Consider the following 25,234-nt stretch of genomic DNA (forward strand, 5'->3'; position numbering starts at 1 on the left):
TCAGTTCCCTTCTGCAGGGGGCTAGATCAAGGTACTCTGGTGTGCAGAAGCTGCTTTTCGGCCTTCTCATGGCCTCAAGAAAGCTGCGCCATTACTTTCAAGCACATGAGATTACAGTTGTCACTCGCTTTCCGTTGAAGAGGATATTACAGAATCCAGAAGCAACAGGCAGGATTGTCGAGTGGGCACTGGAATTGTCAAGCTTTGGCCTCAAGTTTGAAAGCACTTCAACTATTCAGAGCCGAGCATTGGCAGAATTTATAGCAGAATGGACGCCAACACCCGATGAAGAAATTCCAGAGACGAGCATCCCCGTCAAGGAGGCAAGCAAAGAATGGATCATGTACTTCGATGGTGCCTTCTCGCTGCAAGGCGCCGGTGCGGGCGTGTTACTTGTCGCACCCACCGGAGAACACCTCAAGTACGTCATCCATATGCACTTTCCCAAGGAGCAAGCAACCAACAATACTGCAGAGTATGAAGGTTTGCTTGCCAGACTTAGAATCGCGGCAGACCTTGGGATCAAGAAGCTTATTGTCAGGGGTGACTCACAGCTTGTCGTCCGCCAAGTGAACAAAGATTATCAGAGTCCATTGATGGAAGCATATGTTGATGAAGTGAGGAAGCTAGAAGAGCACTTTGACGGTCTACAGATGGAGCATGTTCCAAGGGCTCAGAATGACATAGCCGATGGCCTGTCAAAGTGCGCGGCATTGAAGTTACCTGTGGAACCAGGGATCTTTGTGCTCAAGCTGACTCAACCATTTGTGACGCCATCAACTGGACAGAGCAAGAAGAGGAAGTTGATTTCTGGTGACTACTTTCCGGCAGAGCTCCCCGAAGCCGCCGCCAAGAAGGTCCCCAAGATCAACGCCAAGGATGCTGAGGAGCAGTCTGCTCCGACAAGCCCTAGGGTTTGTTTCGTTGAAGCAGACGCTCCTGACAAGTTTTGCTCCAGCAAGCTTGCCGGGGAACATCAAGCTCCGGCTGAGCCGCAGGTTCTCACCGTAGAAGCGGATGTTCCCGCAGCAGCAGATGTGCCTTTAGTCCTTGTTGTCGAGCCACAAGCTCCGGCATGGGCGCAGCAGATTGTCCATTTCCTTCAGACAGGAGAACTTCCCGAAGAGCAAGAAGAAGCGGAGAAAGTAGCCCGGCAGTCAAGTATGTACCAGTTTGTCGATAGCACACTGTACAGAAGAAGACTCAACGGTGTGAAATTGAAGTGTATTCACTGGGAAGATGGACAGAAGCTGTTGGCAGAGATACATGGAGGCATATGTGGCCACCACATTGGCGCAAGAGCACTTGTCGGCAAGGCGTTCCGGCAAGGTTTCTTTTGGCCGACAGCCCTCCAGGATGCAACTGCACAAGTAACCAAGTGTGAAGCGTGCCAGTTCCATTCCAAGCAGATACATCAGCCAGCTCAAGCTCTCCAGACGATCCCTTTATCCTGGCCATTTTCGGTCTGGGGGCTCGACATCCTCGGCCCCTTCCCCCGCGCTGTCGGGGGCTTTGAGTACTTGTACGTGGCAATCGACAAGTTCACAAAGTGGCCGGAAGTGGAAGCAGTGAGGAAGGTGACAGCACAGTCAGCAGTCAAGTTCTTCAGGTCAATTGTTTGCCGTTTCGGAATCCCTAACAGGATCATCACCGACAACGGCACCCAGTTCACGAGCCGCACCTTCATACAGTACGTCCAAGACCTTGGCGCCAAGGTCTGCTTCGCTTCTGTTGCTCACCCGAGAAGCAACGGTCAAGCGGAGAGGGCAAACGCCGAAGTGCTGCGCGGGCTCAAGACCAGAACTTTCGACAGGCTGCGCAAGTGCGGAAGAAACTGGATCGAGGAGCTGCCGGTGGTTCTTTGGTCGATCAGGACGACGCCAAATCGAGCCACTGGCCAGACACCCTTCGCTCTAGTCTATGGAGCGGAGGCAGTTCTCCCCACGGAACTCGTATACGGATCACCTCGAGTGCTCGCTTATGATGAGCTTGAGCAAGAGCAGCTGCGACAAGATAACGCGTTGCTCCTCGAGGAAGATCGTCTTCAGGCTGCTATGCGAGCTGCTTGATACCAGCAAGCTTTGCGTCGCTACCATAGCCGCAAAGTCAGTGCCAGAAGTCTCGAGGAAGGCGACCTTGTTCTTCGGCGCGTTCAATCCGCCAAGAATTCCAACAAGTTGATGCCGAAGTGGGAAGGCCCTTATCGGGTGAAACGAGTCACTAGGCCTGGCGCTGTCCGCCTTGAGACCGAAGATGGCATTCCGGTGAGCAACTCCTGGAACATAGAACATCTTCGTAAGTTTTACCCATAGGGCGCGATTGCCGGAATCCGTTCCGGCAACCACCTTTTGTACAAGTCTTGTCGCTGTTACATGTAATCCTTTGTACAAAGCCGGCAGATCCCGTGCATAAATAAACTCATGTGCTCCACACAACTTGTCCATTTCATGCATTAATTTCTTTCTAGCATGTATTATTTGACACTTTGTGCAGCACCTGCCCCGGTAAGTAATAACGAGCCATAAGGCTCCATGTCTTTATTTTCTCTACTTTCTTTTTTATCAACAAAGGAAAGGAAGGTTCCCTCGCGCACAAATTTGCCGGGGGGGGAGGAGAGGATTATGATGTGGAACAGGCGTCGTTCAGCCAAGTTTTGCCTTGCCGGGAAGCAAACGGAACAGGCGTCGTTCAACCAAGTTTTGCCTTGCCGAGAAGCAAACGACAGAAAAGCTAAGTTGCCAAAGTTTGAGCAATTAGTTTTTAAATTTTTAAGTTATCTCCTTCGAACAATCGTACTTTGTATGGAAAACCTATGCGCGGAGGAACCAATTCGTGGCTAGTTGCGCCCTTACTTTGTTTCGAGTCCGCTCAACAACTTAAGTGTGTTGCGACTAGTTGCGACAAGGTTTCTTGCCGGAAGCAGCACCGCCAGCAGGCTGCTGATGTTCCGCACTCAGCGCTCGCGGCAAGGGTGCCTGCGCCGGCAAGTTCCCTGAAAGCGTAGGGTAAAAACATACAAAGGAAGGAATCAAGCAAAGAAAATAACATAGCCAATACTGCCCAAGATAAAGTTATGATACAAAAAGAACTTGTCGCAGCTCTAATAAATGGTTCTCGCAACATGATCAGCAGCGGCAAGAAAAGGAGGAAAAAGGCGGCCCAGTCTACGCGATCACCGTCGACCCTCCTGACTTCATTCACCTTGTCCACAATGGGTGCGACAAAGGGCCTTGAGCTCCTCAAGATCAGCACCCGCCGGCAGCTTCTTGAGGACGTTGGTGAGGTTGAGGCCCAGGTTGAAGAAGAGCACCTTCACCAACACCTTCTCCAAGACTCTGGCACAGATTGCGCGCGACTCGTCGCCCAGCTGCTTCGGGATCTTCTCCCGGAGCTGCTGGAGGGCCGTCGCCACGCCTTTGAAGAATAGGATAAGCTTGGCGCTGGGCTGGAGATGCTCGTCGGAAGGATATCCAAAGTCCTCCATCCCCAGCTGCGCCAGCTCTCCATCAATGACTGCGGCGATGTTCACCAGACCCTCGGTCCAGTGCTCTACCGTCTCCCTGAATGAATTCTGGGTGACGGCAATGCTCGCCAGCAGTTCTGCGTCGGCCTTGACCTTATCCGCCAAGGTCGCCTCTCGCTCCTTGGCGCTATCCAGCGTCCGGGTCAGCGTGGTCAGCTTCAGCTCGAGATCAGCATTGGAGTCTTTGGCGGCGCTGAGCTCCTTGCTCCTCTCGGCGAGAAGACCCTGCAGCTCACCATGAGCGGCAGCATCCTTCTCGCGCTCGCGCTTGAGCGCGGCAAGCTCTTCGCCGCTCGCCTTCAGATTGGCCTCCAACTGCGTCACCTTCGCCTCCAACTCCTTCTTGGCGGCCTCAGCAGTTGCGGCGGCGTCCTTTGCCTCCTTGAGCGCCCCGTCGAGTGCTTGCTCGCGCCCGACAAGCTCTTCCTCGTAGCTGTCGAGATAGGCTTTCTTCTGCACCAGCTCGCCTTCTCGCGCAGCCTGCTTCTCGGCAGCCAGCCGCTGTTGTTCTTCAGCCTCGGCCTTCTCGAGGAGAAAGGCCGTGCGCTCCCCGGCAAACTGCTCCCGCTCCTGCGCCACCGACTGGAGATCTTCTTGGTTGGCGCTTCGGAGCTCCTCCGCGCGCTTCTCCAAGTCCATGCCAGCCTTCGCGACAAGCGCTTCCCGGGAGGCCAGCTTGGCCTGCCGGGCGCGGTAGAGCGACGTCAACCTCTGCAACAGTCGCTCCTCTTCAGGCTCGTCGCTGCTGCCGGGCGTGTCGACCAACGACAGCCCAGCGAAGGCGAGCACCTCCCCGTCAAAAGCTTCTCCCTCGACCGGCGCCCTGGAGCTCGACGCCCAGGGAAGTTTGATGAAGATCCCGTCGCCAGCCTTCAAGTAGGCGCCGGGCTGGGGCTCTTCGGAGTCCGGTTCCATGGCAGTGACAGAGGATTCAGCGGTCGGTGCAGCGCCTGGCGCTCCTGCGGCCTCAGGGCCGTCAGTGCGATCGCCCGACCCCTCACCAGCTTCCGCGGAGGTAGCCTTGGCAGCCTCCTCGCCGGCAGGGTTATCAGCACCGGCCCTTTCTTTGTTGGCGACAGCGTCGCCGGTGCCGCCATGCACGCCTTCCTCACCGGCGCCCTCGGTCTCCATCAGGTCTGCGGCAGATGGATCTGAAGATCGAGGAAGGAAGAAAAAGTTAAGCAAATATGCAAGAAGAAGATCAGGAGAAAGAAGAACCAAGGGAAGTTCTCTGACAAGAAGGATTACCTATGCTGGGCTCTGTAACCATGGGCTCCACCACCGAGGGATCACTGGTCCCGTCCCTTGCCGGAGAGCGCTCCCTTGCCGGAGAGTCACCCCTTGGCGGCGTAGTGGAAGCAGACGGCACCTCAGGGGCGACTTCTGGCTGCTCCTGGTAGGCCTGTTCTGCTCCTGCACAAGCAAATCAACAATAAGGATATCAGCAAGGAAAGAGCACCCATGCGCACCCGGCGGCGGGAAGTAAAACTGTGAACTTGCGCTGGGGGCTGCTTCGGCGAGAGGTTGCCAGGTCCGACAAGGTAGTCTCGGACGCGTCCTCTGCTGTCACAGCAGGATCGTCCTCGATGACAACCACGGGGACCTTGGCCCTCTTCACCGCTCTCTGGGCCAGCGTCCTGGAAAGGGGCAGGGTCCAGAAGAAAGCAGATCAGATACGAGACAAGAAACAGCAAAAATAAAAGAACCATAAGCATAACAAAAAGAAAAGGCTTACTCGTCCTCCTCTCCTTCCTCCTCGTCGGAGCTGAGCGCGGAGAGATCAAAGTCTGGTACTCTTTCAGCGCGACGAGGCGGAGGGGTAGGCTCCCTTGGACGCTTGGCGGGAGCTGCGGCAGGATCGGATGTGGCGGCCCGAGAAGACCCTGCTCCAGTTGCCGGGGCGGCGTGAGATGCTCCCGTGGCAACGGTGCTTGGCGTAGTGGCGCGTGTCCCGCGGCGCGGCGGTTGTTGGCCCGTCTACTGCCCTGCTGCATCTCCGGTCCTGCGGAGGCGCCTTCTTGGTTGAGCTGGGGGCTGCACTGAGGACTCCGCCTGCTGCAAGTTGCTTGAAGACGGCTGGCCACCCGCACCCTCGGCGGGCTCGCTCGTTTCAGCTTCGGGCTCTTCCTCCCCGGCAAGCTCCTCTCGGTCAACAAGGCTTGCCGCCTCGGCTGCCTCGGCCTCCTCCAAAGTAAACCCGAACTCGCCCGCGGCGGCAGCCGCTGCCGCCTCCTCCGCCCTGGTGGCGATGCGCTGCATCTCATCATCGGTGGTATCGCGGGTGAGGAGCCTCTGCTCGTCGGCACGGACCGCCACCTCCACCAAGTCGTCAAAGAATTGCTATACGACGTCGTCGGCAGGCTCCTGCCAAGTTGGGATAATCCCATGCGAGTCGCACTCCGGCATCATTGCGCGGATGCGCTCGAGTTGGGAGTTGTTGCACAATGGGACGACGCCCGGCGGCAGCCTGAACCACTCGAGATGGTTGGGGTCGTGCTTGAACAGTTCCTTGAGCGTCCCATCCAACTCCAAAACAGTAAAATTAAAATTGAGGCCTGGGCGTAGCCTCATGATATCTGCCGGACCCCCGAACAGCCAGGCGGGTCTCCCCCTCTCCTGCAAAGGGGCGATACGGCGACGAAGAAAGTCCGCGCCAACGGCTCCTACAGTTAGCCCGGCAAGCCTGAGCCGCAAGATCCGGGTGGTGGCGATCTTCAATCTAGCATCGTCCGCCGCCAGGGCGCTCCAATCGCCGCCGCGCACTACTCGGGCTTGGCGCAAGTTGGTGAATGGATGCGGGTTCTCATCAACAATCCAACACCACTCCGCTCTCCACTCCTCCCATTTGCTACGGAGCTCCCCCTCCAGATAGGCCTCCTTCATGCCGACTCTCGAGATCCAGGCGATCCCGCCAGCTAAGGGCTCTCCCTTCTCGGCCCGGGGGATGAAATAGTGGTGAAAAAGGGCAACGTTTGGGTGGATTCCGACGAAGTTCTCGCAGAGGTGTGCGAAAACCGCCATGGTCAGAACAGCGTTGGGGGTGAAATCAAGGAGATGAAACCCGTAGGTATTCATGATATCACAGAAGAAATTGGAGAAAGGCGGGCAAAGCCCGCAATAGAAGAACAGTGGAAAGAAGGGGTATCCTCTTGGGCACCGATTCAAAGTGGAAGCAGCGGCGGAAAGTACCTGCGTGCGCGGGTGCGCCCGCGTCTCCGTCGACCAGAAAAGATAGAACCACTCCCGCAGCTCCTTCGCGGAGAGCTCGGGGGGGAAAGTGCTCGCTCCTTGCGCAGCGCCTCAAGCCGCAGCGCCTCGGCAGACTTCGTACTCTTCCCGGTCTTCGGAGCCATGGCGGAGGCGATGAGGGGGACCGGGAGCGTTGGCAGCGACGGCGGCGCCGGGGGCGGAGCGCTGCTCCCTTTCGGCTTTGGGAAAGCGGAGGGGAGCGGCGGAGATTTCTGAGGAAGCAACTGCAAGTGGCGAAGCTGGGGGAACGGCCCCTGTTTCCTCTGCTTATAAAGAGGAGGAGGCGAACGTTACGTTCGTTTTAAAATAATAATCACCCACGATCTCTCCCACGACGCCGCGATTGACGTGTGTCGTTACGGGAGGGCGCGGTGGATACGGAGTTAGATTTGGTATGGATCCAAGCCGCGTGCACCCGTGCCCTGTTTTGGGCCTGGCCCAACAGCGCTCAGCACCGCGTGTGGCCCAGGCCCGGGGGCTCCTGTCGGTGTACTAAAGTAAGGGTACCTTAGTATCCCGAACTTGTGCACGGACAGTTGCAGCGTCCCACGGCGGGGCTCGCCGGGTGTCCGCCAAGATCCTCCGAAGCCCCTAGTGATGCCATTCAAGAACAAAGTGCTTTAACTGAGAAGACAAGGCTCTGGCAAGAGGAGCTTACCGGAAAGGACAAGGCCCCGGCAAGAGGAGCTTGCCGGGAAGGCTCACCAACGCATTTCAAGGAACTTGCCACGACGCGTCACGCGTCCCGGCAAGGCCCGGCGAGCGACAAGCTCCCAGGCGCGACAAGATAGCGACAGCGGCAAGGCCCTTGCCGCGGCAAGCAACCATCCTGTACCCGCGCTCCATCACATCCACCTACGTGTCACCCTGGGGCTCTTTCCAGGGGCACGTGGCGGGAGGCTGTGCAGCCAGGGGTGCATGGTGGCCAGCGACGCTGGCGAATTTGCCATCGTAGCAAACGGTGGCGCCCCTGACGGTCCTTTTTTGCACTGTTTGGCAACACAGACGGGCATTTAATGCCCTTCTCCCCTGCCATCTGGGTTAGGTAGGATGCACTGTACAAATAACTGTACCAACCACCTCGCTTTTTACATTTGTACCCTTCTCTGCGTTGCCACCTGTCGGTGACCCCTTTCGCATATAAAAGGAGGGCCATGCGCAACATAGAGGGGGTTCGGAACATTCGAAGCATTCAGTATACACAAACAAGTAGCAGTAGGAGTATTATCTCTCCGGAGAGCTCCAAAGCTGTGTAAAGATCGCTCGCGTGCTCCGCCTCGATCCGCTCTTCGTGCGCCCTCCGCTCCCTGCCGGACCGAAAGGGGCCCCTTTGCCCCATAGGTGTTCGTTTCCCACGACAACCATAGTGTGATGGTGTGTCCGAACATCATAGTTGCACCCTATTGGATATGGTGCATACCATGATGTCTCTTATCGAATTACCACTATCGTTCATGGGTTAGGCATTAGAGACAACCGCACTCACTTTAATAGGGCACCACGTAATTCCGTTGAGATGACACCATATGAACTATGGTTTAGAGAAACCTAAGCTGTCATTTCTTAAAAGTTTGGGGCTGCGACGCTTATGTGGAAAAGTTTCAGGTTGATAAGCTCGAACCCGAAGCGGATAAAATGCATCTTCATAGGACACCCAAAACAGTTGGGTATACCTCCTAATTCAGATCCGAAAGCAATAGGGATTGTTTCTTGAATCGGGTCCTTTCTCGAGGAAAGGTTTGTCTCGAGAATTGAGTGGGAGGATAGTGGAGACTTGATGAGGTTATTGAACCATCACTTCAAACAGTGTGTAGCAGGGCACAGGAAGTTGTTCCTGTGGCACCTACACCAATTGAAGTGGAAGCTTATGATAGTGATCATGAAGCTTCGGATCAAGTCACTACCGTACCTCCTAGGACGACAAGGACGCGTACTACTTCAGAGTGGTATAGTAATCCTGTCTTGAAGGTCATGTTGCTAGACAACAATGAACCTACAAGCTATGGAGAAGCGATGGTGGGCCCAAATTCCGACAAATGGTTAGAATCCATGAAATCCGAGATAGGATCCATGTATCAGAACAAAGCATGGGCTTTGGTGGACTTGCCCGATGATCGGCAAGCCATTGAGATAAATTGTCACATCCCTGGTCCTGTTATGCACTAGGCTAGACCTCATGTGAGCATCATGTTTTAATTCAAATGAAATTTGAATTGAGGAATTTTCAAAGCCTCAGAAACCTTCTAAAAATGATCAACATTAAAATCTCCTCAAAGAAGTCCAAGAAAATGTTCCTCTTAGTCTCTGAAAATATTGCAAAGAGGTAAAACTCAAAACAATATTTTTGGTATCTCAGAGTTAATTATTTGGGCCTTTGAATTAAATAAATAGCTATTTGCATTGGATATATATTTGATATATAAATAATATATGTCCAATAATTACTGGAACATTTTATGTGGTTTGGTATATTTTAACTCTAGCCACATAACTATTTTCAGGATTTTATAAAATGGTTTAGTATTTTACTAAACTAAAACAACACAGAACAAAATAGATAAATAAAAACAGAAATAGAAAGAGAGAGAAGGACTACCTGGCGCTCACCTGGTAGCCCAACTGGCCCAGCAGCACGGCCCAGCCCATCTCCACTTCCCCTCCTGTCGTCTTCCTCTTGCCAGTGGGAGCAGCTGCGTGCTCGCACGCGCGCGGCCGAGGAGGCCAGCTCCTCCCTGCCTGGCTGCCTCCTCCTCCCCCGGGACGTCTCCCGCAGCGCCACGCCACCCCCTGGACCCCTCTCACTCCCTCCAGTGCTTCTCCCCCCCCCTCCTCTGCTCTCTGCCGCGCCACACCCGAGCGCACCCGACGCCGCCGTTCGCTGCCACCACGGCCACCGGCCACCCCACGCCTCACCGACGCGCCCAGAAACTCTGCCACTTCGTCCTCTACCTCCTCAACGAGCCACGAGGCCCCGGACGTGCCGCAACACCGCCCTCGATGTCTTCTTCAACCTCGGGACCGCCGGCCATCTTCGTCAAATTCGTCGGGTCCGGACCGTCCCCGACCTCGCCGAGCGTCCCCTCGTCATCGCCGTGAGCCACTGACCTTCTCCCCTAACTCAGCATGCTCTCCTCCGTGCCGTAGCGCCGTTCCCCACGAGCACCGAAGCCACCGTCCGCCATTGTTGCTCCACGCATAGCCTCCGTGCTTCCCTGGCCTCACTGTGCTGCTCTTAGTGCTCCCCATGTCTAGCAGGTGCTGCCCAGCCTCTCCATTTGCTCACTGATGCACTGTAGCGACACGCCCGAGCACCACCGAACACCATCGCCGCCAAAGCTCGTCGTCGGCATGAGTTCCGGCGACCCCACGACCTCCCACTTGGTCCTCTGGATGCGCGAGAGCAAGGGCCATCCCCTGGTGCCCTCAGCGCGCCAAGCTGACGCCTCTAGCGCAAGTCCGGCGTGCCCCCACCGTGTCCTGTGGTCGCCGTCGGCTGGTCTCCGGTGGCTGACGTGGCACCATTAGTTTAGGTGCTAATCGCGTTTAGTCAGTGTCGCGTGTCGATGACATATGGGCCCCACGCCCTTAACTAACCACGGTTAACCCCCTGTTTAGTTTAAGTTAACCACAGTGGCCCCACGCGTCGGAGTTGACCTAGCTGACGTGGCCATTGACCGGTCCCACCTGTCAGTGAGTTAAACAACCCTGTGTCATTGACGTGTGGCCCCCACACGTCAGGTTTGACCAGCAGCAGCGTCTGTTGACCTGCTGACGTCACGGTGACGCACTGCTGACGCAGTAAATGTTTTCTGGAATTTAAATAATTCTTAAATGATTTATTATTTTCAGAAAATGTCCTAAACTTCTAAAAATCATAGAAATTCAACCATAACTCCAAATGAATAAATTATATATGAAAAATTATCAGAAAAATTCAAGGAATCCATCTGTACCACTTTCATGCATGTTAGAACAACTTATAGATGATGTTTAGCACAAATCATATAAAGGGCATTTAAATAATCACATATGGAGTTTGAATTTGAATCTTGTATTCAAACCAACTTCATTTAATCTGTTGCTAGTTGCATTAGCCCAAAACACATTCATTTTGCCATGTCATGATCATGCATCATATTGTGCATTGCATTGATTGTGTTCCCTTCTGTGTTGCCGGTATTTGTCCCCTCTCGATAGACGTGATACCGATGATGTGATCGTTGACACTGATGAAGACTCAATGTTATCTTCAGAAGTGCCAGGCAAGCAAAACCCCCTTGTTCATTCTGATACAATCCCACTCTCTCGCTCCTGCTCTCTTTTAATGCATTAGGACAACACCGATTCATCTGTTACTTGCTGCGGTAGCTGAACCCCTTTATCCTTTGCATGACCTGTCATTCCACAGTAAATAGATGAAACCCACTAGCATGAGTAGGAGTTGTTTGAGCCCTGTTGTGCCTACTCATTCATGCTTGTTTGTCATGCCTGCTACTGCTTAGAGTTGAGTCAGGTCTGATTCATCGAGGATGAATCAGAGGTGTGTGAACATGTCCTACTGTGTGTGAGCTAAGTGTGTGAATACGATTTGGTAAAGGTAGCGGTGAGAGGCCATGTAGGAGTACATGGTGGGTTGTCTCATTGCAGCCGTCCTCAGGAACTGAGTTCTGTGTTTGTGATCCATGATTCAGCTACTACCACGCATTGGGCCCGAAACCAATGGACCCTCTCGGCTTCTTGATCACCCTTGTCCTCTGTCCAGGAGTTGCAAGTAGTTTCTGGTGTTTGTAGTATGCTGGAGGCCGTGGGCAGCGCTGACCGGAGGGGTGGGCTGTGATGCGGTAGGCACGTGGCCGGGTATACCGGGCGCCCGTTTGGTGTCACGGAACCCTGTTCACATCGTTTGGGGCCGTGAGCGAAACTCCGGCCGGATCTCCTCATGGATGGAACCCGAATAGGCGATAAACCTGGACTAGAGACTCGAGTGTTTAGGTAGGCCGTGGCCGACACCCACGTTGGGCTTCTGCTTGAAGGTTGCTGAGTACATGTCGTGTAAACGGTGGTAAGTGGTGAGAGCGTGTGTGAAGAAGTACACCCCTGCAGGGTTATCATCATCTATTCGAATAGCCGTGTCCGCGGAAAAGGACTTCTGGGTTGCTTATATCAGATCATAGACAAGTGAAAGTGGACACTCTAAAATACGCAAGATAAGCATGAGTGTTATGGATGGCTCTCTCGTAGGGAGACGGGAGTGGATCCATAGTGGTGTATTGATATGGTGAATATGTGGACTCGTGTGCGCCACCTCAAAAGAGTTACTTGCAGTCGTAGTTTAGGATAGCCACCGAGTCAAAGCTGGCTTGCTGCAGTTAAACCCCACCATCCCCTTTGTTGATAATGATGCATATGTAGTTAGTTCTGATGTAAGTCTTGCTGGGTACATTTGTACTCACGTTTGCCTATTTTATGTTTTGCAGAGAGACTTCGGTCTCACTAGTAGTTTCGCGTGGACTTCGACGTTTAGCTTGTTACCTCAGCTACGATCTTGTGCCCCGGCAGGATCTGGTAGATAGTTAGGCTTCTCAGCCTTTTTCAGTTATAGATGTCTGTACCCAGACATGATAGCTTCCGCTTGTGCTTTGACTTGTATGCTCTGATTGTTGGGTCATGAGACCCATGTTTGTAATATCTCGCTCCTCGGAGCCTATTGAATAAATTACTTGAGTCATAGAGTCATGTTGTGATGCCATGTTGTATTTGCACATATCGAGCATATTGTGTGTATGTTATTGAAATGCTTGGTATGTGTGGGATCTGACCATCTAGTTGTTTATCTTTAGTAGCCTCTCTTACGGGGAAATGTCTCCTAGTGTTTCCACCGAGCCATGGTAGCTTGCTACTGCTCCGGAACACTTAGGCTGGCCGGCATGTGTCCTTCTTCGTTCCTGTGTCTGTCCCTTCGGGGAAATGTCACGCGATGAATACCGGAGTCCTGTTAGCCCGCTACAGCCCGGTTCACCGGAGTCCTGCTAGCCCAGTGCTACAGCCTGGTTTCACTCGCTGATGACCGACACGTTCGATGCTGGGTCAGGAATGCATGTCCCTGTAAGTCTGTGCCACTTTGGGTTTACGACTAGCCATGTCAGCCCGGGCTCCTTATCATATGGATGCTAGCGACACTGTCATATACGTGTGCCAAAAGGCACAAATGGTCCCGGGCTAAGGTAAGGCGACACCCGTGGGAATACCGTGCGTGAGGCCGCAAAGTGATATGAGGTGTTACATGCTAGATCGATGTGGCATTGAGTCGGGGTCCTGACAGCGTTGGTATCACAGCTTGACTGCCTGTAGGATTACCAAGCCAAACTGGTCGAAGTTGAGTCTAGAAATTCTTTAGTTATATGAGGGAATTGATTGTGGGATGGAACGTAAGGCTCTTTTTACTCCTTATACCTCATGCCCTTCTGATCTGAGTCATCTTATCTTTCCTACGGGGATTAAGAACTAGGCTATCTCTTCTTTCTATCAGGATCACGTGTTACTAATCCGTAGACTTATAGATTGTTGGACTTAAGCCTCGTTTCAGTTCCTACTACTTCTGTATGTTAACTGTTGATCTCGAGACCTTGATATTGTGCTTCTGAGTGGTTATGCCACCATTTTTGTGAATGTCTCAAATCTTTTCTGAGCATTTACAGCCGTTATGCTGTCCGAGTCATCCCAGGTTTCTAAATAGTCTGATACATTTGCAAAATCCTTTCCCTCTGGTTTCGATGTTCCTTTATGCCAGCTCAATCACACCAATTGTTGAGTTGAGGTATTCTATTGCCTTGGCATTTATGTTGGAATTATTATTATGACCCTAGGTGTCTCAGGGGATCATCTATTGGTCTAGCCATGATTTGTGTCCTAGTGTGATGATTCTGGCCTTTATTCTCGAAAGCATTCCGTGATGCTACTTAGTAGTAGGTATTCTACTCCTGGGTTTTGAACCCGAGATTCACTCTACTTACATCATGTTGATAGTGTTGCTAGTTCCTTTAGGATATTAGTAACCTTTGCGATAGTCCTTGAAGTCTGTGGTATCTTCTTCTTCCAAATACCATGAACTACTTATGGCAGAAGTTCCTCGTTGAACAGAACGATCACAACCAAAGTGCTCTTGATGAGTTCTCCATTTTATATTGCGACTCTGCCAGTCCTACCTTTCCGCATGGGTTATCCGGAAGAAATGTTGAACTTGGTTCGACATACTAATCTATGCATCCACAACTTAGAACATTATATGTTCCTTTGAGTTGTCCCTCTTTACTTGTCTTCTGACCTCGTCTATCAATTGATAGTCAGGACTGGTTGTGCATTCGTGTTATCAATGCTTATTACTCTTGTGGTCCGTCAAGCCATTCTGTCCTGAATGACTTGGAGAAACAAACTCCAGTACCTCATCCATATCTAGGATTGGGTCAAAGTAGTTGTATTCCGCAGATCAAATGCCAATCCAGCTTTTGGTTCTGTTCTACCCTGGAGTATTACCCCCTTTATGTCAGAATTGTCATGAGAACTGCACCAACTCTCATGAATTTTGACGTAGTGATACTTCTCACCATCATTAGTCATTCCTCGGCCCTCGTGTTGATGCAACCGGAATACCACCAAATGAATTGTGATCTGTGAAATCAATACTCCCAGCAACCTCGTTGCTTGGTAGTTAAAGGATAATAATTTCATTCTTAGCGTGTTGGTTTTTGAATCATCCTTCTAAGACTGATCGTGCTACCTAGTCCTTATTTCGGTGCACCCTTCGATTGATGAGTTAGGATCTTGTCATGTCCTCACTCATTTGATCATATCGTCTTGCCCTCAAAAGCGAGATTGTTCTCGAGCTTAGTAACATACCGGTGGTTCGTGACTTTCCAAATATCTTCTTGGAAGTGTTACCGGGTTGTTTCCTGACTGTTATGTTGAGCTCGTGATCAAGTTGGTTTCTGGAGAACCACCCTTTCTCCAAGAATCAGTGTTGGATATCCCTGAGCTAGTTGGTTAAGCTAGACAACAACTTGGAGAATTGGAAGATAAAAGCTTGCCTAACTTAGTTCGTTCCAAAGGGATATTCTTGTGTAGTGTGTGTTGAAGAAAGATGGTATCTTCATCGATTGGTCCCTGTGATCAGTTGATGGACCTATTGTCTTATCAATCCTTTGATTGAGTATGGGCTATCGTCAAATCAAATCAGAACCAACGATATTCGTAATGTTGTCTTACTCGTGGTTTTTCCTCGAGCATACACCATTATATTCTTTGGTCTGACCAATGCTATCACCGTGTTCACATGATGGTGGAAGTCCAGTGATATGGAAATTCCGATGAGTTGCTGTTGAGCCCATCAGTAGCATTTTGTCTCCCCCCATGAATCATGTTGAACATCAACCTAGTGTTGAAAATTTTGTAAGCAATGCCTTCGTGCTCCGTTCATGAAGTCTATGCTTGGATGGAAGAAGTGACTTCCTCTAATTCATGTGCATTTGGTGTAAGTTGCCGCCATGAATTCAAGGAAGATTATTTTGTTTCCTTTGGAGTCATCGCAAGTCAGTCATGCATGTGCGAAGTATTCTATGGTCTGATAGACTGATCATCTTCATTCCATATGTATCCCTAGCACACCAAGCCACTAACTGATTTTTCTAGGAGAAGGAGTTCTTTTTAAGAGCTAACCCGGGCTTAATCAAGAACTTTGATATCCTCGATGATGGTTCCCAACCAGAACTCGGTAGTGCTTTATTATAAGACTACTATGTGGTGATGCTTGTCTGGGACAGCTTGTTCACATGTGTGTAGCAGAACCAGCTCATGTTTTGGAGCTTGCTATCGTAGTTCATCTCCCGAGAATCCCGCAACGTCATCTCGTCGATTTGTGTTGCAAACTTCCGTTTTTCTTCCTAGACTCGATGAGTCTGGAATATCCTGACACCAACCAGATCTGAATCTCAGGCAGATATGATGGTTGGAATATTTCCCAAGAATTATAATATTGGTCGCGCGATAACCGGTAAAGTGGATGTCGTGGCCAACACACCCAGCCGGAAGACCTGTTATTATAATATCTTGATTGATGAAGTTGGCCACCTCCCCATAGGGATTTCGTAGGGTTTACTCCCTAGTTGCCCCTATGGATTTTTGTGTTCCCGAAGTCCGACCTTTTACTTGATGTTTTAGATATCAAACCATATCTATGAATGGGTTACACTAGCACATCAAGGAGAACATTAGAAGCGGAGTGCTAAATGTCTCTCGGTCGATCATCCAGATTTTATTTCCTTGGCCCCGCCAAGGGTGAAATCTGAGAAGGTGTTATCTTCCTTTGCATCTGCATCCTCCATCACCATTCATCATGGTAGTAAGTTGTGTTACCGGACCCTTGACACGGATGTTGGTAAAACCTTGATGATTATGGAATTGCTCAAGTTCTTGAGAGCACGCGCAAGTGCTAGGTTTGATCGTCGGCATTAACTGTATAGCGCTCTCAGTTTCCTCGGTTATGCTATAACCAGTCCAATAGTGGGATAACTCTCTATTGTTGGGTTCTTCCCCAGTTACTAGAATCATTCCCATCATTTGCATTTTGTTCCCAGTTTGCACCGCCAATGTGCCATTCTACCATGGGTCTCTTCCATTTCCGGTGATAAGCAAATTCATCCATTGCGTTGTCTTCAACAAGGTAATCCACATCATCCAAGTCCGAGTATGCCATTCTACTGACCCCCTCCAAACGATCGCTTGAGAATTGCCTTAGGCTAGTATAAAGGTTTTCAATGATCTCTGAATCAAAGGTAATTCTTTTTGCCACTTAAGGAAATAATCTACGAATCACCCTCCTTCAGGATGTTTCGTCGTGGTATCATGGCAACTCAACTCCTCGCTACGTGGACAATCGTTTACCACCTTCTTAAGTGTGGAATTGTTGTCCACCTAGTGAACCTTCGTCATCCGTTTCTTTCCACCCCTCTTGATGTGTATCTCGTGTCTCAACCCGAGAGATGGTCCTATGTCTCATTCCGTGAGTTGTTCGATCTTCGAGAAGATCGACCCTTCTAGAGTCTCCTTCTTCCCTCCATGTCATGTTGACAGGATTTCTCAGAGCAAGACTTCAAGACAATGATGGTGATCGAATCAACGTTCCTATGAAGTGCAACCTGGATCGTGAAGATTGTACTAGTTGCGTTCCCCCTTCACCTTACCCTACGCTCGAATCTCGGGACGAGATTTTTGTTTAGTGGGGGTGAGTTGTCACATCCCTGGTCCTGTTATGCACTAGGCTAGACCTCATGTGAGCATCATGTTTTAATTCAAATGAAATTTGAATTGAGGAATTTTCAAAGCCTCAGAAACCTTCTAAAAATGATCAACATTAAAATCTCCTCAAAGAAGTCCAAGAAAATGTTCCTCTTAGTCTCTGAAAATATTGCAAAGAGGTAAAACTCAAAACAATATTTTTGGTATCTCAGAGTTAATTATTTTGGGCCTTTGAATTAAATAAATAGCTATTTGCATTGGATATATATTTGATATATAAATAATATATGTCCAATAATTACTGGAACATTTTATGTGGTTTGGTATATTTTAACTCTAGCCACATAACTATTTTCAGGATTTTATAAAATGGTTTAGTATTTTACTAAACTAAAACAACACAGAACAAAATAGATAAATAAAAACAGAAATAGAAAGAGAGAGAAGGACTACCTGGCGCTCACCTGGTAGCCCACCTGGCCCAGCAGCACGGCCCAGCCCATCTCCACTTCCCCTCCTGTCGTCTTCCTCTTGCCAGTGGGAGCAGCTGCGTGCTCGCACGCGCGCGGCCGAGGAGGCCAGCTCCTCCCTGCCTAGCTGCCTCCTCCTCCCCCGAGACGTCTCCCGCAGTGCCACGCCACCCCCTGGACCCCTCTCACTCCCTCCCGTGCTTCTTCCCCCCCCCCCCTCCTCTGCTCTCTGCCGCGCCACACCCGAGCGCACCCGACGCCGCCGTTCGCTGCCACCACGGCCACCGGCCACCCCACGCCTCACCGACGTGCCCAGAAACTCTGCCACTTCGTCCTCTACCTCCTCAACGAGCCACGAGGCCCCGGACGTGCCGCAACACCGCCCTCGATGTCTTCTTCAACCTCGGGACTGCCGGCCATCTTCGTCAAATTCGTCGGCTCCGGACCGTCCCCGACCTCGCCGAGCGTCCCCTCGTCATCGCCGTGAGCCACTGACCTTCTCCCCTAACTCAGCATGCTCTCCTCCATGCCGTAGCGCCGTTCCCCACGAGCACCGAAGCCACCGTCCGCCATTGTTGCAGCACGCATAGCCTCCATGCTCCCCTGGCCTCACTGTGCTGCTCTTAGTGCTCCCCATGTCTAGCAGGTGCTGCCCAGCCTCTCCATTTGCTCACTGATGCACCGTAGCGACGCGCCCGAGCACCACCGAACACCATCGCCGCCAAAGCTCGTCGCCGGCATGAGTTCCGGCGACCCCACGACCTCCCACTTGGTCCTCTGGATGCGCGAGAGCAAGGGCCATCCCCTGGTGCCCTCAGCGCGCCAAGCTGACGCCTCTAGCGCAAGTCCGGCGTGCCCCCGCCGTGTCCTGTGGTCGCCGCCGGCTGGTCTCCGGTGGCTGACGTGGCACCATTAGTTTAGGTGCTAATCGCGTTTAGTCAGTGTCGCGTGTCGATGACATATGGGCCCCACGCCCTTAACTAACCACGGTTTAACCCCTGTTTAGTTTAAGTTAACCACAGTGGCCCCACACGTCGGAGTTGACCTAGCTGACGTGGCCATTGACCGGTCCCACCTGTCAGTGAGTTAAACAACCCTGTGTCACTGACGTGTGGCCCCCACACGTCAGGTTTGACCAGCAGCAGCGTCTGTTGACCTGCTGACGTCACGGTGATGCACTGCTGACGCAGTAAATGTTTTATGGAATTTAAATAATTCTTAAATGATTTATTATTTTTCAGAAAATGTCCTAAACTTCTAAAAATCATAGAAATTCAACCGTAACTCCAAATGAAATAAATTATATATGAAAAATTATCAGAAAAATTCAAGGAATCCATCTGTACCACTTTCATGCATGTTAGAACAACTTATAGATGCTGTTTAGCACAAATCATATAAAGGGCATTTAAATAATCACATATGGAGTTTGAATTTGAATCTTGTATTCAAACCAACTTCATTTAATCTGTTGCTAGTTGCATTAGCCCAAAACACATTCATTTTGCCATGTCATGATCATGCATCATATTGTGCATTGCATTGATTGTGTTCCCTTCTGTGTTGCCGGTATTTGTCCCCTCTCGATAGACGTGATACCGATGATGTGATCGTTGACACTGATGAAGACTCAATGTTATCTTCAGAAGTGCCAGGCAAGCAAAACCCCCTTGTTCATTCCGATACAATCCCACTCTCTCGCTCCTGCTCTCTTTTACTGCATTAGGACAACACCGATTCATCTGTTACTTGCTGCGGTAGCTGAACCCCTTTATCCTTTGCATGACCTGTCATTGCCACAGTAAATAGATGAAACCCACTAGCATGAGTAGGAGTTGTTTGAGCCCTGTTGTGCCTACTCATTCATGCTTGTTTGTCATGCCTGCTACTGCTTAGAGTTGAGTCAGGTCTGATTCATCGGGGATGAATCAGAGGTGTGTGAACATGTCCTACTGTGTGTGAGCTAAGTGTGTGAATACGATTTGGTAAAGGTAGCGGTGAGAGGCCATGTAGGAGTACATGGTGGGTTGTCTCATTGCAGCCGTCCTCAGGAACTGAGTTCTGTGTTTGTGATCCATGATTCAGCTACTACCACGCATTGGGCCCGAAACCAATGGACCCTCTCGGCTTCTTGATCACCCTTGTCCTCTTTCCAGGAGTTGCAAGTAGTTTCTGGTGTTTGTAGTATGCTGGAGGCCGTGGGCAGCGCTGACCGGAGGGGTGGGCTGTGATGCGGTAGGCACGTGGCCGGGTATACTGGGCGCCTGTTTGGTGTCACGGAACCCTGTTCACATCGTTTGGGGCTGTGAGCGAAACTCCGACCGGATCTCCTCATGGATGGAACCCGAATAGGCGATAAACCTGGACTAGAGACTCGAGTGTTTAGGTAGGCCGTGGCCGACACCCACGTTGGGCTTCCGCTTGAAGGTTGCCGAGTACATGTCGTGTAAACGGCGGTAAGTGGTGAGAGCGTGTGTGAAGAAGTACACCCCTGCAGGGTTATCATCATCTATTCGAATAGCCGTGTCCGCGGAAAAGGACTTCTGGGTTGCTTATATCAGATCATAGACAAGTGAAAGTGGATACTCTAAAATACGCAAGATAAGCGTGAGTGCTATGGATGGCGTTCTCGTAGGGAGACGGGAGCGGATCCATAGTGGTGTATTGATATGGTGAATATGTGGACTCGTGTGCGCCACCTCAAAAGAGTTACTTGCAGTCGTAGTTTAGGATAGCCACCGAGTCAAAGCTGGCTTGCTGCAGTTAAACCCCACCATCCCCTTTGTTGATAATGATGCATATGTAGTTAGTTCTGATGTAAGTCTTGCTGGGTACATTTGTACTCACGTTTGCCTATTTTATGTTTTTGCAGAGAGACTTCGGTCTCACTAGTAGTTTCGCGTGGACTTCGACGTTTAGCTTGATACCTCAGCTACGATCTTGTGCCCTCGGCAGGATCTGGTAGATAGTCAGGCTTCTCAGCCTTTTTCAGTTATAGATGTCTGTACCCAGACATGATAGCTTCCGCTTGTGCTTTGACTTGTATGCTCTGAATGTTGGGTCATGAGACCCATGTTTGTAATATCTCGCTCCTCGGAGCCTATTGAATAAATTACTTGAGTCGTAGAGTCATGTTGTGATGCCATGTTGTATTTGCACATATCGAGCATATTGTGTGTATGTTATTGAAATGCTTGGTATGTGTGGGATCTGACCATCTAGTTGTTTATCTTTAGTAGCCTCTCTTACGGGGAAATGTCTCCTAGTGTTTCCACCGAGCCATGGTAGCTTGCTACTGCTCCGGAACACTTAGGCTGGTCGGCATGTGTCCTTCTTCGTTCCTGTGTCTGTCCCTTCGGGGAAATGTCACGCGATGAATACCGGAGTCATGTTAGCCCGCTACAGCCCGGTTCACCGGAGTCCTGCTAGCCCAGTGCTACAGCCTGGTTTCACTCGCTGATGACCGACACGTTCGATGCTGGGTCATGAATGCCTGTCCCTGTAAGTCTGTGCCACTTTGGGTTTACGACTAGCCATGTCAGCCCGGGCTCCTTATCATATGGATGCTAGCGACACTGTCGTATACGTGTGCCAAAAGGCGCAAACGGTCCCGGGCTAAGGTAAGGCGACACCCGTGGGAATACCGTGCGTGAGGCCGCAAAGTGATATGAGGTGTTACATGCTAGATCGATGTGGCATTGAGTCGGGGTCCTGACATAAATGGATCTTTAAGAAGAAGATGGACGTGGATGGTAATGTCACCATCTATGAAGCTCGACTTGTGGAGAAGAGTTTTTTCACAAGTTCAAGGAGTTGACTACGATGAGATTTTCTCATCCGTAGCGATGCTTAAGTCCGTCGGTTTCATGTTAGCATTAGCTGCATTTATGAAATCTGGCAGATGGATGTCAAAACGAGTTTCCTTACCAGTTTTCGTAATGAAAGGTTGTATGTGATACAATCAGAAAAGTTTTGTCGATCCTAAGGATGCTAAAAGGTATGCTAGCTCTAGCGATCCTTCCATGGACTGGAGTAAGCATCTCGGAGTTGGAATGTATACTTTGATAAGATGATCAAAGATTTTAGGTTTATACAAAGTTTATGAGAAACTTGTATTTCCAAAGAAGTGAGTGGGAGCACTATAGAATTTCTGATGAGTATATGTTGTTGACATATTGTTGATCAGAAATGATGTAGAATTTCTAGAAAGCATATAGGGTTATTTGAAAGGTGTTTTTCAATAGAAAACCTAGATTAAGCTACTTGAACATTGAGCATCAAGATCTATGAGGATAGATCAAAAACGCTTAATGGTACTTTCAAATGAGCACATACCTTGACATGATCTTGAAGGTGTTCAAGATGGATCAGTCAAAGAAGGAGTTCTTGCCTGAGATGTAAGGTATGAAGTTAAGAGTTAAAACTCGACCACGGCAGAAGAGAGAGAAAGGACGAAGGTCGTCCCCTATGCTTCAGACATAGGCTCTGTAGTATGCTATGCTGTGTACCGCACCGGAAGTGTGCCTTGCCATGAGTCAGTCAAGGGGTACAAGAATGATCCAGGAACGGATCATTGGACAGCGGTCAAAATTGTCCTTGGAGTAAATAAAGGACATGTTTCTCGATTATGGAGGTGATAAAGAGTTCGGCGTAAAGGGTTACGACGATACAAGCTTTAACACCTATCTGAATGACTCTGAGTAGCAAACCGGAGACGTATAGTGGAACAACCATTTGGAATAGCTCCAAGTGGAGCATGGAAGTAGCATTTACAATATGACATAGAGAATTGCGAAGTACATACGGATCTGAATGTTGCAGACCCGTTGACTAAAACTTCTCTCACAAGCAAAACATGATCAAACCCAAGAACTCATTGAGTCTTAATCACATGACGATGTGAACTAGTCTAGTGACACTAGTAAACTCTTTGGATGTTGGTCACATGGCGATGTGACGTGTGAGTGTTAATCACATGGCGATGTGAACTAGATTATTCACTCTAGTGCAAGTGGGAGACTGTTGGAAATATGCCCTAGAGGCAATAATAAATAAGTTATTATTATGTTTCCTTGTTCATGATAATCGTTTATTATCCATGCTATAATTGTATTGATAGGAAACTTAGATACATGTGTGGATACATAGACAACACCATGTCCCTAGTAAGCCTCTAGTTGACTAGCTCGTTGATCAATAGATGGTTACGGTTTCCTAACCATGGACATTGGATGTCGTTGATAACGGGATCACATCATTAGGAGAATGATGTGATGGACAAGACCCAATCCTAAGCCTAGCACAAAGATCGTAGTTCGTATGCTAAAGCTTTTCTAAATGTCAAGTATCATTTCCTTAGACCATGAGATTGTGCAACTCCCGGATACCGTAGGAATGCTTTGGGTGTACCAAACATCACAACGTAACTGGGTGGCTATAAAAGTGCACTACAGGTATCTCCGAAAGTGTCTATTGGGTTGGCACGAATCGAGACTGGGATTTGTCACTCTGTGAAACGGAGAGGTATCTCTGGGCCCACTCGGTAGGACATCATCATAATGTGCACAATGTGATCAAGGAGTTGATCATGGGATGATGTGTTACGGAACAGTAAAGAGACTTGCCGGTAACGAGATTGAACAAGGTATCGGTATACCGACGATCGAATCTCGGGCAAGTACAATACCGCTAGACAAAGGGAATTGTATACGGGATCGATTGAGTCCTTGACATCGTGTTTCATCCGATGAGATCATAGTGGAACATGTGGGAACCAACATGGGTATCTAGATCCCGCTGTTGGTTATTGACCGGAGAACGTCTCGGTCATGTCTGCATGGTTCCCGAACCCGTAGGGTCTACACACTTAAGGTTCGATGACGCTAGGGTTATAAAGGAAGTTTGTATGTGGTTACCGAATGTTGTTCGGAGTCCCGGATGAGATCCCGGACGTCATGAGGAGTTCCGGAATGGTCCGGAGGTAAAGATTTATATATGGGAAGTCCTATTTTGGTCGCTGGAAAAGTTTTGCACTTTATCGGTATTGTACCGGGAGTGCCGAAAGGGGTCCGGGGGTCCACCGGGGGGGTCCACCTGCCCCGGGGGGCCACATGGGCTGTAGGGGGTGCGCCTTGGCCTATATGGGCCAAGGGCACCAGCCCCAAGAGGCCCATGCGCCAAGATATAAGAAAAAAGGGAGAGTCCTCAAAGGGGAAGGCACCTCCGAGGTGCCTTGGGGAGGATGGACTCCTCCCCCCCCCCTTTGGCCGCACCCCTTCCTTGGAGGAAGGGGCAAGGCTGCGCCTCCCCCCTCTCCCTTGCCCCTATATAAAGGGAGGGGAGGGAAGGGCAGCCGCACCTGAAGCCCTGGCGCCTCCCTCTCTCCCGTGACACCTCCTCCTCTCCCGCAGATGCTTGGCGAAGCCCTGCAGGATTGCCACGCTCCTCCACCACCACCACGCCATTGGGCTGCTGCTGGAAGGAGTCTTCCTCAACCTCTCCCTCCCTCCTTGCTGGATCAAGGCGTGGGAGACGTCATCGGGCTGTACGTGTGTTGAACGCGGAGGTGCCGTCCGTTCGGCACTAGGATCTCTGGTGATTTGAATCACGACGAGAACGACTCCTTCAACCCCGTTCTCATGAACGCTTCCGCTTAGCGATCTACAAGGGTATGTAGATGCACTCTCCTTCCCCTCGTTGTTGGTTTATCCATAGATAGATCTTGGTGACACGTAGGAAAATTTTGAATTTATGCAACGTTCCCCAACACATGGGCCCTAGGGGGATGGTGCCCAGCCCACTTGGGGCTGGTTCCCTTCCACATACAGCCCATAAGGGCCCTCTGGGGCAGGTGGACCCTCCCGGTGGACCTTCGGAACCCCTTCAGTGGTCCCGGTACAATACCGGTAAACCCCTGAATACTTTCGGTAACCGTATGATGACTTCCCATATATAAATATTCACCTCCGGACTATTCCGAAACTCCTCGTGACATCCAGGATCTCATCCGGGACTCCTAACAACATTCGGTAACCATGTACAAACCTTCCCTATAACCCTAGCGTCATCAAACCTTAAGTGTGTAGACCCTACGGGTTCGGGAGTCATGCAGACATGACCGAGACAGCTCTCCGGCCAATAACCAACAGCGGGATCTGGATACTCATGTTGGCTCCCACATGTTCCATGATGATCTCATCGGATGAACCACGATGTCGAGGATTCAAGCAATCCTGTATACAATTCCCTTTGTCAATCGGTACGTTACTTGCCCGAGATTCGATCGTTGGTATCCCAATACCTCGTTCAATCTCGTCACCGGCAAGTTACTTTACTCGTTCCATAATGCATGATCCCGTGACCAACTACTTAGTCACATTGAGCTCATTATGATGATGCATTACCGAGTGGGCCCAGAGATATCTCTCCGTCATACGGAGTGACAAATCCCGGTCTCGATTCGTGCCAACCCAACAGACACTTTCGGAGATACCTGTAGTGCACCTTTATAGCCACCCAGTTACGTTGTGACGTTCGGTACACCCAAAGCATTCCTACGGTATTCGAGAGTTGCACAATCTCATGGTCTAAGTAAATGATACTTGACATTAGAAAAGCTTTAGCAAACAAACTACACGATCTTGTGCTATTCTTAGGATTGGGTCTTGTACATCACATCATTCTCCTGACAATGTGATCCCGT

Source organism: Triticum aestivum, chromosome 4B, assembly GCF_018294505.1.
Source record: "Triticum aestivum cultivar Chinese Spring chromosome 4B, IWGSC CS RefSeq v2.1, whole genome shotgun sequence".
NCBI classification, from domain to species: domain Eukaryota; kingdom Viridiplantae; phylum Streptophyta; class Magnoliopsida; order Poales; family Poaceae; genus Triticum; species Triticum aestivum.